The sequence below is a fragment of the Mobula hypostoma genome, chromosome 4, assembly GCF_963921235.1.
Source record: "Mobula hypostoma chromosome 4, sMobHyp1.1, whole genome shotgun sequence".
In the NCBI taxonomy this organism is placed as follows: Eukaryota; Metazoa; Chordata; class Chondrichthyes; order Myliobatiformes; family Myliobatidae; genus Mobula; species Mobula hypostoma.
In genome coordinates, this window is record NC_086100.1 from 169,600,287 (window position 1) to 169,618,778 (window position 18,492).

An 18,492-nucleotide genomic window follows, 5' to 3' on the forward strand; every position below is an offset into this window, starting at 1 on the left:
GTGTGATGAACATTGCTGGGACCGGGGTTGGGGGGGAGGTGGCAGGTGGATTAGAGGAGCAGCAAATGTAACCCCACCATTTCAGAAAGGAAGGAGAAAGTTCGGATTGTGGACAGGTTATCATGACATCGGTATTAGAGAAACCACTGGAGCCTAGTACAAAGAATAAGGTCACAGGCACTGGGAAATCATCAGTGGAATTAGACAAGTCAGCATGGGTTCCTGGAAGGGAAGTTGTGTTGAGGATGTGGCTGGTGGAGTGGGCAAAGGAACTGAGGGTGTGGAGGGTCTGGAATTTCAGAAAGTTTTTGTTTTTGTGAAGTGCAGGAAAGATTTACAAGGATGCCACCAGGACTTGATAGATTGAGTTAATGAGAGAGGATTATCAGGCTAGAACGAAAGAGACAGAGAGGTGTTCTTAAAGAGGTTTGTGATATCATGAGGGGCAGAGGTAGGGTGAATGCACTCAGTCTTTTTTCCAACAATATGGAATCAAGAACAGGGCCTAGGTTTAAGGTGAGAGTGGGAAAGATTTACCAGGAACGTGTGGGGCAGCATTTTCATACAAAGAGTGTTATCTATGTTGTATCAGCTGCCAGAGGAAGTGGTTGAGGTGGGTACAAAACAACTTTAATAGACAGTGGAAAGGGTTGGAAAACTTTGGTAAGTTTGGTCAGTTGGATTAGCTTTGACAGGGCCTCTTGGTTGGCATGGGCAAATTAAGCAAAGGCCTCATTTCCATGCTCTATGACTCCATGACTGTGATTCTAAGTCCCACATTAAACATTGGTGGAAAATTGAAGGCTGTGGGATTGAGCACAGACCGAGAGTAGGAATCTAGGTGGGAGGCAGCGATGGATGGGGAAGCACAGGATCAGTGCCTGTTCCTAGCCATTCCCTGGATGCACCAACAACCTCAAAATGGGAAACAAGTGAAATACGTCCAAGTCTGCCAACAAACTGAAACTGGGTGAAATTGTGAATTAGGAGAAGGTGCAAAGAGCCTTTCACATAGCTTAGACAGGTGAATGAGTGACAGGTGAATGAGTAGGCAAAGTTACCCACTTTCAGAGAGAAATCAGTAGTCAGAAACGTCCTGAAACACTGACTGTTTATTCCTCTCCATGGAATTCCATTAGAACTTTTTGTGTGTTGCTCAAGATTTCCTGCATCTACAGAACCTGGAATGCAGATGTTGCGAAATGATGGAATACAGTTTTGGGAAATGTACGATAATGTGTTTTGGTAAAAGGAACAATATTGCGGACTATTATCTAAATGGGGAGAAAATTCAAACATCAGAGGTGCAGAGGGACTTAGGAGTCCTCGTGCAAAACCCCCAGAAGGTTAATTTACAGGTTGAGTTTGTGGTAAAGAAGGCAAGTGCAATGTTGGCAATTATTTCAAGTGGAATAGAATATACAGGCAATGAGATAATGCTGAGCCTTTATAAGACACTAGCCAGGCCCCACTTGGAGTATTGTCAACAGTCTTGGGCCCCATATCTCAGAAAGGATGTGTTGTAATTGGAGAGAGTCCAGAGGAGATTCATGAGAATGATTCCAGGAATGAAGAGGTTAACATATGAGGAGCATTTGGCAGCTTTGGGCCTGTAGTCACTGGAATTTAGAAGAATGCCAGGGGATCTCATTGAGATCTACTGAATGTTGAAAGGACTAGATAGGGTGGATGTGGAGAGGATATTTCCTATAGTGGGGGTATCCAGAATTAGAGAGCACAGACTCAAAACTGAGGGGTGACCTTTTAGAACAGATGTAAGGAGGATTTTTTTTTAGCCAGAGAGTAGTGAATCTGTGGAATGCTCTGCCACAGACTGCGGTGGAGGCCAAGTCCGTGGGTATATTTAAGGCAGAAGTTGATCATTTCCTGATTGGTCAGGGCATCAATGGATATGGCGAGAAGGCAGGTGTATGGGGTTGAGTGGGATCGGGATCAGCCATGATGGAATGGCACAGCAGACATGGCAGGCTGAATGGCCTCATTCTGCTCCTATGTCTTATTTTCCCTCAATAAATAAATCTCTTGTGTTTAGGACTATTACATGATGTTTGATCGAGCTGACTTACAAAGAGACTCGATGTCTTCACACACTGACCTCTGAAGGGAAACGTTAGGTGTAGCCGGGAGAGAAGGCTCAGAGGACTGGGCCTCATTGCATGAGGTTTTGACCACAGGAGGAGTTCTGGTCTCCTTGCTCCAGACTTGCCTTGTTGGGAGGGAAGCAAAGGTCCACCAACTGTCGCGGCAAGGTGACCAGAAATTGGGAAAACTTGGCCAGTGTCCACCGAGTTGAGGAGAATGAAAAGAGATTTGACTTTAACTACAAATTTAGGAATATACACAAAATGCTGGGGAGTCTCAGCCCGAAAAGTTGACTGTTTACCTCCCCCCGGTGCAGTATTTTTGAACGTGTCGCTTAAGACACCTCGCATTCGCAGAGGTCTCATTTCTAGACCCTGACGAACGGTTTGCAGGACTTCCCGGAGCGGAGGCTGGAACAGGGCGGCAGGTCTGAGACTGAGACGGTGGGGTGGGGGAGAGGAGGAGCCAGGCAACCGGTGGGGAGAGTGATATCCCGATGAGGGAGGGTCTGAGGGGGGCGGGAGCGGGGATGGGAGGGCGGAGGAGGGAAGTGGGAGAGGATCTGGGCCGAACTTCCTGCCCGAAGTCGGGGCGGTGCATCGTTGCGGCGGGGGCGGGGAATTTCCCGGCCGGGAGGAAGAGCTGAGTGGCCGCGCATGGAGCGCTGAGACAGCGGCCGCCCTGCTCAGCCCAGGCCGGAGAACATCCCAACTGGTCCCTGAGCCGGAGAGGCCGCGGTAAGTAAGGGGTGGGGTGCGCTGGGGGTGGGGGGGGGGAGATCCCGGGGAGGGGGCCGACCACCGCCGCTGATCTTCCGCCCGGGGCCGAACCGACTGTGGGCGCTCCGTGCACCGGGAAAGGGCCCGGTCTCCGATGTCCGGTGTTTGTCTGAGACGCGGAGCGGGGGACAGTGGGGTGAGTGCCTCGGAGAGGGAGGAGTTAACCCCGGCGGGACTGCTGGCGGAGGGTAGCGCTGTCGTCCTGCTGCCGGATCTCGAGTCCCGGGGCTGGGCTCTCGGCACCGGCTGTGATGAGAGAAGGGAAGTCTCGCCAATGGGAGTTGAGGTGATGGGCAATCTGTGTGTCAGGAGCCAGTTTGACGTCGGGCTGTGCGGTCCTGTGATGGTTGAGGGAACTATACGATAATTCACCAAGTGGGATAACGAGGTGTTTTCCTCCGGTGGATCAGTCAAACGTGAGTACATCCTGTTCGCCACCACACACGTTAATTGTACACCTTGCCTGGAGGAGCAGAACTGGTGCTGAGGCAGAGTTGAGTTTCAGGTGTCTGTTTTGGTCTCCCCTTCTGGCAGCTGAGCGCTTGGTGAGGGGTCTGCCAACTGGACACTGCTTTCTCCCATCTCAGGCTCAGCTGTGAGAGTAAACTCAACAAATCAGTGGAGATTCTGGGAGCTGTGTCTGCCCAGCCCAGCCCAGCCCAGCACCACGTTGTCCTTTCTGGTGAAACAGGAGTGGGGAGTTTCACTGATCCGTAAGACATGAGCAGGACTAGGCCTTTCGGCCCATCGAGTCTGACTGGATTGTATGGATTCCGGGGAGGGAGACAACTGTTGAACTCATTGGGAGTTGGAGCAAGTGGTGACCATATTAAACCACAAAAGTTTCAGAGGGGGTGTTGAGATGGTGCTTTCTCTTGTGGGGAAGGGTCGATTACTGACTGGGCTGTAGCTTCAGAATGAGGGGCTGTTTGTTGTAATTCTTTACCCGTAGAGTCGCTGAACCAGGAGGCGTTCATTGTGTGGGATTACGGGGAGGAACCGGGCTGAAAGGGAAGAATGGTTTCCTGTTCCCGTCTGGTATGCGGATAGGGTTCAGTTACTGATCTACTGACCCAGGGGGTGAGACTGACAATCCAGCAATGACACTGTGATTTGGAAGAGACAAGCTGGTCACTATGGAAACAACCTGACCCATCAACACCCAACTCCTTCACTGAGGCAGGGCATGGTGAGGCACAGGGGCGCAAAAGCAATGGGACTAGTGTAGATTGGTATCATGATCGGTGCAGACACTCTGGGGCAAAGGGCCTGTCTCTACAGGGGACTGCGCTGTCCTCTCCCACTCTGACCTAACTGAGGCTCCTGACTCTCCTCATCTGGTTGAAGACGGAGTGCCTCCTGAGGGGGTCCTGTAAACCACTCAGTTGTGTTGCTGCATTCAAACAGGTGGGCAACAGATGCGGAGTCACTATGGTCACTCCCAGCCTCGTCGTGCTCGCGGAACACCTGCAGGCCGATCTCCAACTCGGGAGAGCCTTCCCACAGACGTCGTGGAGTTCATCCCTAGTGTTGGTTCACCGAGCAACCACCGGACAGTCGACCTCTCGGAATCAGACCCTAAATGTTCACTGGGTTTCATCTCCTAAGTTACAGACGAAGGTTGAACAAGTTGGGTCTTTATTCTTTGGAGCGTAGAAGGTTGAGGAGGAACTTGATAGAGGTATTTAAAATTAGGAGGGGAATAGATAGAGTTGACATGGGTGGGCTTTTTCCATTGAGAGTGGGGGAGATTCAAACAAGAGGACATGAGTTGAGAGTTAAGGGGCAAAAGTTTAGGGGTAACATGAGGGGGAACTTCTTTACTCAGAGAGTGGTAGCTGTGTGGAACAAGCTTCCAGCAGAAGTGGTTGAGGCAGGTTCGATGTTGTTATTCAAAGTTAAATTGGATAGATATATGGACAGGAAAGGAATGGAGGGTTATGGGCTGAGTGCAGGTCGGTGGGACTAGGTGAGAGTAAGAGTTCGGCATGGACTAGAAGGGCTGAGATGGCCTGTTTCCATGCTGTAATTGTTATATGGTTATATGTCAGATTCCACCAGCACATACCTGGGTCGGTCCTGTCACACCCACAGGACAGGCCCACTGGTCATGGTGGCTTAGTAATGTATGGGTGGGAGGGAGTAGGCCATGGGGTCATCCACATTGACTCCTGATGCCACGAAGTCATTTGTTTTCAGGTTACCCATGGCAAGGAAACCCCCTCCTGATCACCATCCACCCAGAGCTAATGAATTGGGGCTCCTCCCTCTTAAGGAACACTGAGTGCAGCCCGACACAGAATGCCCCTTGGGTGGAGACCTCAGTATCCATCACAGATGACGCCACCACTGACCCAAGTGTCTGGGTCCAGGAGGATGGGAGTCCCCGACTGGGTTTACAGCAGGTAGTGAGTGACCAGCAATGGGACAAACACACTGGGCCCTGTCCTCACCTGTCTCCCGGTGGTAGATACATCTGTCCCTGGGAGTACTGGTACGGGTGGCCATTGTGCTGTCCCTGTGGTGCCACAGTTCCGTCTTCACACTAAGAACACCCGCCATCATAATGTGTGGACCTCACTCGTGATAACTGCGACCTGGATTTCTGGACCCTTGTGGACATTCCTGATAGTGATGGACTCTGTGATCACAGCTCAGGAGCTCAGACGTTGGGGAGGAGGTGGCCAGTTACCCCTGGCCTCTAAAAACTGGAGTGGAAGCAACTCTCCCTCGATCTTGAGGAGGGGAACAGTGACAGACCCGGCAACTCCATGAGGTGCCGTCACCTCAAGTCTGTCCCCTCACGGCCTGGCGTGTCCTCACTCAGCCATGCTGTCAAACCAGGGGACCCGTGTGTGCAGACAGATGAGCTGGGAACACCATCGGAGATACTGAGGGTGAGGCGGGTACATGGGGCTCTGTGTGTGTGTGTGACTCGGATAGACAGAGTGAGATGTCCCACCATGATGGCTCAGGTTGAAGCTCTGTAGACAGCCATCTGGTTGTGAATGGTGGCGGACAATTCAACCATGGACAGGTGGATGAGGCTCCAAGGAGATCCCCATCCTCAGTGACACAGGATCCGACCTGTGAGGGCTGTGGACGAGGCTGAAGCAGTCACAACCGTGTTCAGTCAGAAGCAGAATGATCCATCTCGGCTTCCCTCCCGAGATCCCACCAGAACAAAATCCATTCACTCTGATGGTCTCCTGACGATCCCATTCACCCCCTGTGATATTAAAACAGCTGAGAGCTCCCAGTAGTGTGCAGGTTGTCCAGGTGTGCCGTTAGTAAGTGATGGAGGGTGCCATTGACAGTGGCACTTCACTCAACAGCAACCTCCCCAGTGAGAAATCCTCATCACAGCCTAGGTCCGAACTTGATCCAGTGCACTGATCACAAACGAGAACATCTGTAGGTGCTGGAAATCCAAGCAACACACACAAAATGCTGGAGGAACTCAGCAGGCCAGCCTGCATCTATGGAAAAGAGTACGGTTGACATTTCAGGCCGAGACCCTTTGGCAGGACATCGTGACTTCCCTGACATTGTGGCAGCGTTTGAGTGCAGCTTCTTGGAACCCTGGTGATAAAGAAGTCAATGGACATCAAAAGTGAATATACTCTCGCGGTTGGGCTTATACCGCATACAAGGAAGAGGTCCAGTGTTCTGACCTCATTGCCGGAGACCATGATGTCCAAGATCAGCTTCAGCTTCTTCATTGATGACCTTCCTTCCAACATAACATGTTTACTGATTGTTCAATGTTTAATCCCCTTTGTAACTTAGTTAATGAAGCAGCCCATACCTACAAAGCCTGGACAACATCCAGGCAGGTAACATTCTCACCACAAAGGTACCAGGCAATGGACATCTACACCAGAGACTATAATCACCTACCCATGACATTTTAGTGACAGTATCATCATCCATTTCTCCCTCCCTCAACACATTGGGGTCACATTAATCAGAAACTCCACTGGACCAGATAGACACATCCCATGGCTATAAGAGTAGGTCAAGGCTGGGGATCTCACAATGAGAGACTCTCCTCCTGACAGCGCAAGGCCGCCCCACCATCTACGAGGCACAAGAGTAGTGGAATATTCTCCGCTGGCTTGGCCAAGTTCAGCATTAATAACTCTCAAGAAGTTCAACTCCTTCCAGGGAAAAGTAGTGGAGGGAGGGAGGGTGTGGATGGGGTACTGTCTGCTCAGTCAATACACCATCCACCCCTTAAGCACTCCCTATCTCCCTCCACCACCAGTGCACTTGTCTACAAAATGAACTGGTGTTACACACGCAGGCTACTCTGACAGACATCCCAAACACATCACCTCTGACACCAAGAAACATGAGGGATCAGAGGAGCATTTCCACCTGCAGCATCCCCCCCCCCCCCACCCGCCCCAGCTCACACACCATCCTGACTTGGAAACGTAAGTACTGATGAAGGGTCTCGGTCTGAATTGTCAACTGTTTGTCCCCCTCCGTGGGCCTGCTGAGTTCCTCCAGCGTTTTGTGTGTGTGTGTGAGACTGGGAAACATCGCCGGTCCTTCACTGTCACTGCAGCTAAACCCTGTTACGACCTTCTGACATGACTGAAATGGCTCAAGTATGCAGCTCCCTCCCCCCCCCCCCTTCTCGGGGGCAACTGGAGATGGACAATAAACTGTGTCTGCCTTACCAAAAATGGCCAGATTCTGAAACTGAATCTTATGTTTATATTAACAGGGTGTCTGCCCCTTTAGCGTTAGGGACAGAAGTCACACTCCCATTCATTACACTGAATAAACTTATCCAGTCATTTCTCACGTTGGGGGATCTTGCTGTGCCCAGACTATCTGCCACGTTTCCTGTAGTGCAGATGTGTCTATACTTCACTCCTAGTGAACACACACTTTGGATGTGTTGAAGGGCTGCTATACAAACGCAAGATTTTCCGTCTGGGTTCTTGTACTGGTGAACAAGGGACCATTTGTGAGTCTCCTCCCAGGCTGGGAGCTCAGCCTGTTACATTGTTGCTGGAATCAGTTACATTGTTAATGATATGAAGTGATACTATCTGTATCTCTATTATTCAAAGTAACTTTAAACTGACACTTCAGTTACACTCATCCTCTGATACTGAGGGGCATCTAGTGACAGACTGGAACTAACCATGTGCATACCCTGTGTGGAGAAGGTTCTATGCGCTAGCGTTTTCAGATCGAAGCAGCAGGCATTAATTTCCTGCAAGTGTTGCAGTAAATCCCACCCCCACATATGTAACTAGCACCTGTTCTTCACGGGCAGTCCCTTGGGATGGAATTTTATTCCCTTCCGCTCCGGTCCTCTGTGCCCTGAGGTGAATGTGGGAACCACAGACTCACCCCCAAACGGGTCTGGAGAAGGCTGACAGGGCAGGCAGTAGTCCATGGGGTGGTCCACTCCTCCTGACATGTACTGACCATCTCTGTGCACTCTGAGTTCACAGATCTCCAGTTTAAGTGATCATGGACCACGGATTTCCAGGAGTCATGGGAATGTTGCATTTTAGAAGTAGATTCTGAGCACATCACTGAATCTTTTCCGCTGTCTGGCCAGTGTTCTCTCCCCATGAGCTTGTTTTCGAGACAGTGCTGGCCGTGCATTGAACTGCCCAGCTGTGTCTAACCTGGTGCCTGGGATGTTGGCCAGGGAGACATTGCTCCCAGTGGATTTGGAAGAATGTTCAGTTTGGGTCATTTGCACAAGTAAGTGAATTCACAGGTGCAATGAGAAACTTGCTTACAGCAGCATCAGATAAACAGCATTCACAAGATAGACACATCCCATGGAACAACAAATTAAAGATTTCAATAAGATTGAAGGAGTACAGTGAAAATTTACAAGGATGTTGCCAGGAGTTATAGGGAAAGATTGAACAGGTTAGCACTTTATTTAGAATTTATTTAAGTCTTCCATCCATCCCACAACGTGAGGGAGTAAAATTCTTTGTGTTATGACTCCATCGTAATGTAGAGACATGTTTACTGAGTGGTTGACATTCTCCACTGTAGCACGCGGTGATACTGTGCATCAGGATCGTGGCACTACAAGACCTTTGCTTTGGAGCTGACAACTGCAAGACCACTCTCCTGTCTGCCTCAGCGAACGGCTTCCAACGAGGGCCTGGAGCTCGGCCTCTGAACGGGCATCATCTGCATGTTTGCGGCTTAGCAAACGTTGGGTGACCTGGTTCTGGAGCGAGGTGATGTGTGTGGGAGAGTTTCCTGTTAGCTCTGTGGATCGGCTGTGGAAGCCTGTTGAAGGTGGGGCAGCACTGAGAATGGGTCTGCTGTGGACCCTTGGTCAGGGTTACAGTTTTAGGGTGCAAAGGAATTTCCGCAGGAAATCAGATTTGAGAAGGAAGTATGGCAGTCCTCGACGGGGGTAGCCAGTTGTGAGATTTATTATCACTGATATAGTTGGTGAAGTTTATATTTTGTGGCAGCAGTATGGTGCAATACATTAAAAATTACAACAGTTACAATAAACATAAACAGCACAAGAGGAGAGTGACATTGTGAAGTAGAGTTCATGGACTGTTTAGAAATCCGAGGGCAGAAGGGAAGAAGCTGTTTCGAAAATGTTGAGTGTGTGACCTTAGGCTTTTTTTTCTGTACCTCCTCCCTGAGGGTGTCAATGAGAAGAGGGCATATCCTGGGTTATGGGGGTCCTTCGTGATGGATGTAAGGCATCACCATTTAAAGATGTCCTCGATGATGGGGGAGACTGGTGCCCAGGGTGGGGGAGCCCAGTGCCCATGGTGGAACTGGCTGAGTTTACAACACTCTGCACCTTTTTCCGATGCTGTGTGTCACCAGCTCCGTATCAACCAGTTTAAATGCTCTCCATGGTACATCTGTAGAAATGTTCTGGAGTCTTTGGTGACGTACTGAATCTCCTCAAGCCTATATACAGTGGATTCTGGTTAATTGGGACACAGCTGTACATTTTGGCCAATTAAATGGCTACCCCTATTAGCTGATTTTATGAAAATGGTTAAAAATATATGAAAAAGATAAACTGCCATTTAACTGAGTAATACGTTATGTTATTTAGATGAAATACAGACAAATTTAACTGTACTACACAGTGCTGTAAAACTGTAGTTCCTAATAGTTATCAACAGAGGAATTTATCCAGTGTTCTTGCCATGTTCTTTTCATCTTAAGCCCGCCATCCCTCCTGGGCCGCTGACACAAGCTCAACTGAGTGCTTTGTCCAGGACCAGACTTTCAAGTTGTCCCCAGGTGTAGCCCATCTTTGAAGATCCTTTCTCTCCCAGGATTGAGGTTTTTGGAGCTTCTTTTGACCTTTCTGTGTGTCTGGGTTTTTACAGGATGGGTTTGCTAGCCCCATGTCCAACCCTCCTCCTTACGCAGTCAGGCCTGGGACCGTCTGTGGCAGAGTTGTGTTCTTTTGATTGTGCTGATTTGTTCATTTACAGTCAGAGAACTATTGCAGTTAATGGACTGCCCTCATACAATTGCATCTTCCAATTCTTCATTTTCGAAGATTCAGAGTACATTTATTATCAAATGCCCCACTTCGCATTGATCGTCCCCTTCAAACCACTCAAAACCAGCAATCCAGAAACACATGTAACATGAACCCGAAAGTCCTCCAGAATGAGTGCACAGCCTCGCTGATCGATCCCTGAAACGTAGATCCCAGGACTCCTGCACTTTCATCTGACAGCAGCTAGTGAGAGTGAGAGTGAGACCAGTTAAATGCAGGCAGATGGTGCTGAACACCTGACTGTCCTCCGCTGTTGTCCTCGTCAACTTCAGCCTCGCTCAGCGCCTCAGTCGGAGAGAAGCAGTGGAGTCAATCATGGACTTGTGACCCGTCTCCATCCTTCCAGGCCTCTGGGCTGCAGATTTCACTCCAAACCTTAACCAAAGTCCCTCAGAGACAGCAAAGCACCAGATCACTCAGACGGCACGAAACACACCATCAGAATATAAATCACAGGTTCCAGCTTAGCAGTAGAATCATATTTGAAAGAAGAAGTAGCTTAATGAACTTTCTGCAGGGCATCGCTGTTGGTGCGTCATTTAACATGATGGTTGATGCCTTCAAACTCTTTGTAGTTCTTGTTGAAGTAGTGAAGTCGCTTCATTTTCACGCCCAGCCCTCTCTGGCATCTCCAGGCCTGAATGCTTGAAACTGCAGTGAGCAAAACAGTTCTGAATTGTTTCGCTGCTTATTTCTCGCCAACTATCAGTGACAAAAGTCATTGCCGTTTGAACGCTAACACACACAACTGATGTTTTTCTCGGTGTAGGAGGACGGCAATGAGGAGGCCCTTAGTGGCGACATTCCTCACGATGAGATCTGGGCGACCGACCTCTCTGTGGTCCCTGGTCAGATGCTTCACATTGTGAGGCTTGGAGGAAGGCTGTGAGGTTCTGAATTTGTGACTAAGGAGCTAACAGATTATCCAAGAATAAGCATGACAGGGAAACTAGAGAGAGAACAGGTGATAAGTGTGGTTATCCATGTGTGGAGCTACAGGAGATGGGTGAAGTCTTAAATGGATACGTCGCGTCTGTATTTACAATGAAGCCAGTGAGTTTGGGGAAGGGAACAGCAACATCCTGAAACACATCCACATTATAAAGTCCGTGGCACAGAAAGGGCGCAGCCACGAGCATCCAAGGACATCGTGAGAAGCCAGGGAAGAAGTAGCTGGAGCCCTGGGAGAGATATTTGTATCATCGTTAGCCACAGGTGAGGTGCAGGATGACTGGAGGGTGAATAATGCAGTGCTTTTATTTAATGAGGTGTGCAGGGAGAAGCCAGGGAAATTGTCTGTGAGTCAAACATCAGAGGTGTGAAAGTTACCGGTGGAAATTCTGAGGGACATGATTTATTTGCAAGAACTGATTAGAGATAGTCATCTTGGCTTTGTGAGTGGGAAGTCATGTCTCATGAAACAGGTGAACAAGAGGATTGATGAGGGCAGGGCGGTAGAAGTCTCCGTGGACTTTGACAAGGCCTTTACTGGTAGGCTGGTTGGATAACGTGGGACCCAGGGTGAGTTCGACATTTGGACACAAGGATGAGCGTGACAGAAGGAAGCGGGTGGTGCTGGTGCTGGGCTGATGCTCAGATTGGAGGCCTGTGACCAGTGGTGTGCCACAGGGGTGGACGCTGACTCCCTGGTGCTTGTCATCTATAGTAACAACTTGGACGACAATGCAGTTGAGTAGGTCTCCGATGAGCTCATGATCTCTTCATCAACCTGATGCTGTAGTCATGGCACTGAGCTCCTCCATGATGCCCGTACTGATGCTGTAGTCATGGCACTGAGCTCCTGCACACCACCAGTGTACACAGCAACACTAATTTGCCATAAATCCTTTATTGCTTTGCCGAGTGCAGGTAAAGTAACGCTGACTCCATTCAGTTTCCCTGGAATTTGTGTCAGTTTTGTAGAATTTGGTGCTTTGTCCCTCTACATAATACCGATTTGTTAAAAGGCTCAGAATCTTACAACAGCACAGCTACAGGCTGTTCAGCCCACTTTGTCTGCTGAACATGCTGCTGGGTTAAACAAATCCTGCCTACCAGTACGTCATCTATATCCCTCCAAGCCCTGCCCATTCATGTCTCTCTGCTAAACCTCCACATCCTCCTTGTAATGAAACAACCAGAACTGCAGACAGTGCTCCAGATAGGGCATAACCAGAGTGTTGTATAGCTGTGACATGACATCCCAACTTGTATACTCAGTGTCCTGACGAATGAAGGCAAGTACAGTACACTATAAGCTGCCTTTACTCGCTTTCTACTTGCATTGCATGGCTACTTTTAGGAGCTACGGACTTGAAACCCAAGACCCATCATAAGTCAAGGCTCCCTGAGGCACTGCCATTAACTGTATACTTACCCCTTACATTTGACCTCCCAAAGTGCAACACCTCACACTTGCTCAGATTAAACTCCATCTGCCATTTCTCTGCCCATATTTGTAACTGATCTATATTCTACTGAATCTTTTGACAGTCCTGTCCACAACTCCACCAATCTTTGTGTCACCTGCAATCTTACTAACCCACACACCTACCTTTTCATCCAAACATATTATGGATTCAGAATGGACCCCTGTGAAACATTACTGGTCATGGTCCTCCTGCTAGAATAACACCCCTCCACCAGTACCCTCTGCCTTCAATGGAAAAGCCAATTCTGAATTCAAACATGGTGATTGTCAAATGATACAGCGGGATATAGATAGTTTAGGAATTCTGGGTAGAGAAATTAGCAATAACTCACTGTACGTGGCCACATCAGTAGATAGGGTGGTCGAGAAGGTAAAGAAGAGTGTGGCATGCCCTTCGTTAAACAGAGAACACAGAACATTTCAGCCCGGCACAGTACAGGCTCTTTGGCTCACGATGTTGTGCCTCCTTTTAACCTACTCTAAGATCAATCTAACCTCTCCATCTACATAACCCTCCATTTCGCCATCATCCATGTGTCTGTCTCAGAGATTCCCTGATGTATCTGCCTCTGCTACCACGCCTGACAGAACATTCCATGCACCCACCGCTCTGTGTAAATAACTTACCTCTGATATCACCCAAAACTTTCCTCCAATCATTTTGAAAATATGTCTTGTTGTACTAGCCGTTGAGTTGGGGCAGTATGAAACTCAGGGATTCATGTTGCAGCTGTATTAAGTTTTGGTTGGTTCACACTCAGAGTAAGGCACTCAGTTCTGGTAGCTCTATGACAGGAAGAATGTGAAGGCTTTGGAGAGGATGCTTCCTGTATTAGAGACTGTGAGCTGTAAGCAAAGCTTGGACAAACTTGGTTTATATTCTCTGGAGTGCTGGAGGCAGAGGGGAGACTTAATCGATTACGAGAGGCAGAGAGTCCAGAAACTTTTCACAGAGTAGAAATGTCAAGTAATAGAGGATGTTTATATAAAATGGTTCTGTTTATTATTGAAGTATGTGTACAGTATACAACCTGAAATACCTGTCACAGACATCCGTGGAAAACAGAGAACCCCAAAAGAATGAGTGACAAAATTGTTAGAACCCCAAGGCCCTCGTTTCCCCCCTTCCCCACACAAGCAGCTGCAAGCACCAGGGCAACAACCTCCCCCCTTCCCCCTGCCCCTTTCAGCAAAAAGCATCAGCACCCACCACTCTCCAAGCAACAGCAAAGCACCCAAAGAGGGACCAACGTCGACAAAAGCTATTGTTTACCTGACAGTTCGACATGCCACAGGCTCCCCCTCTCTCTCTCTCTGTCAAGGGACAGAGACATATCGCCCATTCCACAGCAAAAGGGGGAGCTGACCATCGCTGTTACAGTGTTACGGTCTGCCGCATAGCTTTTTATTCCGAGATTCTCCGACTCAAGAACCGGCAGCAAACCTTCCCCCCATCGAGAGAGAGAGAGAGTGACCACTCGACTACAGAGACCTCCATCCATAATGCTTATGTTCCTTCTCCCGCAGCGCCCCAGTCAGCAACACCAGCCTGGAGACGGCTGTCCACCGGGCGGCACCCCGAGGTGCCAGCTAACAAACCGCGCCTGGAGAATGTTGTAAAGCGGCCGGCTGGCGAGCTCCAGGAACGGGAACTCATCTGCTGTTTTGTTTTAAAAAACAAAATGTAGTTTGAGTGCCGTTGCAGATCAGCTTAAAGGAGAAAAGTTGTTTAGTGATATATATGCACGAAGAGTGGCGGATGCCTGGAAGCAGGTAGTTGCATTTACAAGGTTTTTGGCTAGGAACACGAGTACGCAGGGAATGGAGGGATACGGATCTTGTACAGGCAGAAGAGAATTTTATTGTATTCAAGGCAGACATGGTGGGCCGAAGAGTTCACTCTTGTGCTGTACTGTTCTGTTTTCCACCAATTTCCTTGTCATCTACACACTTACTGTACATTTTCATCCAGACCATTTATATAAAACCACAAACTGAGGTCCCAGCTCTGATCCTTGAGGAACAACACTGGTCACTGACTTCCAGTCAGAGAAACACTCCTCCGTCACTATAAATAAGCCAGTACAGAGACAGGTGCGTAAAAAGGGCCTGAAGGATCACTGGGGACCTGAGTCACCCCAACCACAAACTGTTCCAGCTGCTACCATCCGGGAAATGGTACCGCAGCATTAAAGCCAGGACCAACAGGCTCAGGGACAGCTTCTTCCACCAGGCCAACAGACTGATTAACTCAGGCTGATACAATTGTATTTCTATGTTATATTGACTGTCCTGTTGTACGTACTATTTATTACAAATTTCTATAAATTGCACATTTAAATGGAGACATAACGTAAAGATTTTTACTCCTCATGTATGTGAAGGATGTAAGTAATAAAGTCAATTCAATTCAAATCAGTGAATCCTATATATCTTAATCATCTGGACCATCCTGTCAGTAGCGACCTTGTCAAATAATTTACTGTGGTCTTTGTGGACAATGTTGGTTGCCCAACCCTCATCAATCATCTTATCACCTCTGCAAAATACTAAATTAAATCTGTGAGACAGGACTCACCCCACACAAAGCCATGATGACTATCTCTAATGTCCATGAAGACTATCTCTAATGTCCATGCTTTTCCAAATGCAAATAGATCCTGTCTTTAAGAATCTTCACCAGCCTATATTTGTCAGGTTTGTCCTTTTTGCCCTTAAATAAAGGGACAACATTGCACACTCACCAGTTTTGTGGGACCTTATGGGACGGGAGGGCACAAAAGTTAGTTTATTCATAGAATTAGATCCTGAGGATTCATCAGGAGTTGATCCAGGGCCCAAGGACAACTGTTCATCAGACTCACTTGGAATTGAAGGTGAATTACTTCCTCTCTGAATCTGTGGCTTCTGAGTGTGATGGAGCCCATGTGGGAATCACAGACTCTGCCACAGTGTAGCAGGATGTGCCAAGGATAACTGAGCTCTGTCCCACCACGTTCAATGTCTCTGTGTGTACCCACTGCACAGATACAAGGTTCTCAATCCCACTGCTGCTTCTCTGCGTTGAACGGACACAGAGCAGATATTCCTAGGTGTCATTGGAGAGGATGCATTTCCACAAGCAGACTTACAGCACGTCCTTGAATCTATTCCTTTCCCAGGGGACTCTCCTCTCACAGCAGGGCTGGGAAGTATTTGATTAGCACAATGCAGGTGATTGGACATGCTTGGGGATTGGAGATTTGAAGTCCAAGACTTCAGTCCCCCTTAAAGGATTCCCACTTGGAGTCCACGTCTTTCCAATCCCCCATGGAGGAGGATTGAGTATTCCTAGAAGGGCATACGCTAGTCACCTCTGAAAACAACCTCACGGTTATTGTTAGGCTGACTAGCCTGTTTCTGTACTATGTGTCAGACCTAATGAACAGGGATGAATTTAATTAGATTAGATTAACTTTATTCATCACAGAAGCAATGAAATATATAGTGAAAGGTGTCATTTGCATCACAACCGAAACAGTCCATGGATATGTTGGGGGCAGCCTATAAATGTCACTAGCTTCTGGCGCCAACACGTCATGCCTAGTATGTCTTTGGAATGAAACTGGAGCACCTGGAGGGAACACCCGAGGTCATGGGGAGAACATACACACTCTTTACAGGCAGCAGTGGAAGTTTAACTCCTGTTACACTACTGTGCTACATCTAAGCATACACAACGGGGTGATTGGTTTCTGTAGGTTCTGTCATGATGCTATGAGTTCATTACAGCTGTGGTTACACATCATGGGGACCTCATTGGTTGTAAAGGTGCTTGGGATCTCCAGAGATGTGAAAGCAGTTTGGAAATGCAAGTCTTGCTTTGACATAACTACAAGGTAAGGAGCTGGTCATTGAAAGCTGAGGCCTGCAGTAATTCCTTCTCAGGGTGGTGAATCTCTGAGGGTGGAAGAGGACAGAGTTTTGGATTATATTTAAATTTGGAGGTGGATAAATATTTAAAAGATTGAGGAACTGAGTGTTGTGGGGAACTGGAACAAGAGGTGATGAGGCCAGCATAGATCAGCCATGTTCACGTCGAATTTGAAGCCTTGCTCCTATTTTAAGATAATCGGAGCAGAATTAGGTCATTACACTCATTGAGTCTGCTGCCCCATTCCTCCATGGCTGATTTATTATCCTTCTCAACCCCATTCTCCTGCCTTCTCCCCAAACCTTTACTAATCAAGAAACTATCAATCTCCTCTTTAAATGTTGCCAGTGACTTGGCCTCCAGAGTTGTCTGTGGCAATGAATTCCACAGGTTCAGCACCCTCTGGCTAAAGAAATTCCTTCTCATCTCTGTTGTAAAGGGACGTCCCTCTATTCTGAGATCTGTGCCCTCTGGTTGTGAAGGATGTCTCTCTATTCTGAGTCTGTGCCCTCTGGTTGTGAGGGATGTCTCTCTATTCTGAGTCTGGGCCCTCTGGTCAAGAGGGATGTCCCTCCATTCTGAGTCTGTGCCCTCTGGTCGAGAGGGATGTCCCTCCATACTGAGTCTGTGCCCTCTGGTCGAGAGGGATGTCCTTTCGCTCCCAGAGGAGCTCAGTGTCTTTTTTGCTCACTTCGACAGTCAAAACATGGAGGCAACTTCCCAACGCCTACAGCCCCCGATGACCCTGTGATTTCAGTCTCTGAGCCTGATGTGAGAGCATCCGTCAGGAGGTGAGCCCACAGAAAGCATCTGGCACGGATGGGGTAACTGGCCGAGTACTAAAAACCTGTGCTGATCAAGTGGCTGGAGTGTTCACTGAGATCTTTAACCTCTCACTTTCGCCTTCTGAGGTACCCATTTGCTTCAAGCTGGCTTCAGTTATACTGGTGCCTATGAAAGACGTAGTAACCTGCCTCAGTGGCTCACATCCAATAGCACTTATAGTACATCCACCGTGATGAGGTGCTTTGAGAGGTTGGCGATGAAACATATCAACTCCTGCCTGAGGAGTGACTGGGATCCACTCCAGTTTGACGTCCGCCACAACAGATCCACAGCAGATGCCAGTTCATCAGCTCTGGAACGTCTGGGCAATGGAAGTGCATGCACCAGGATGCTCTTCACTAACTACAGCTCGGCATTCAGTACCATCAACCGCTCAAAACTAATCAATAAGCTCCAAGACCTTGGCCTCGATACGTGCAATCAAATGCAACTGGATTCTCGATTTTCTCCCTTGCAGACTTCAGTTAGTCTGGCTTGCCAACAACAGCTCCGCAATCATCATTAGCACAGGTCCACCACAAGGCTGGGTGCTTAGCCCCCTGTTCTACTCACTTGACACTTATGACCATGAAGCTAAGCACAGCTCTAACGCCATATTTAAGTTTGCTGATGACACTACTGCTATTGGCTGAATCAAAGTTGGTGATGAATCAGCATATAGGAGGGAGATTGAAAATCTGTCTGAGTAGTGGCACAACAACACCCTCTCACTCAATGTCAGCAAAACCGAGGAGATGATTATTGACTACAGGAGGAGGTAGCTGGAGGTCCATGAGCCATTCCTCACCGGGGAATTAGAGGTGTAGAGGGTCAGCAACTTTAAATTCCTCATTGTTATCATTTCTGAGGATCTGTCCAGGGTCCAACACTTAAG

The 18,492-nt window shown here is 48.3% G+C and overlaps 1 protein-coding gene across 2 annotated transcripts in view; it reads left to right on the forward strand.

The window, feature by feature from the left end:
- Positions 1-2,490: 2,490 nt before the first annotated feature.
- nfkb1 (nuclear factor of kappa light polypeptide gene enhancer in B-cells 1) overlaps positions 2,491-18,492 on the forward strand; it is a 126,903-nt gene continuing 110,901 nt past the window's right edge. The window contains exon 1 of one of the 2 annotated variants that reach the window (XM_063046963.1): positions 2,491-2,530. The gene's annotated coding sequence lies outside the window, so the exon portion shown is untranslated. Of the gene's footprint in view, positions 2,531-2,715; positions 2,841-18,492 lie in introns of those variants that run through there. The other variant, XM_063046962.1, reaches the window with a different exon arrangement.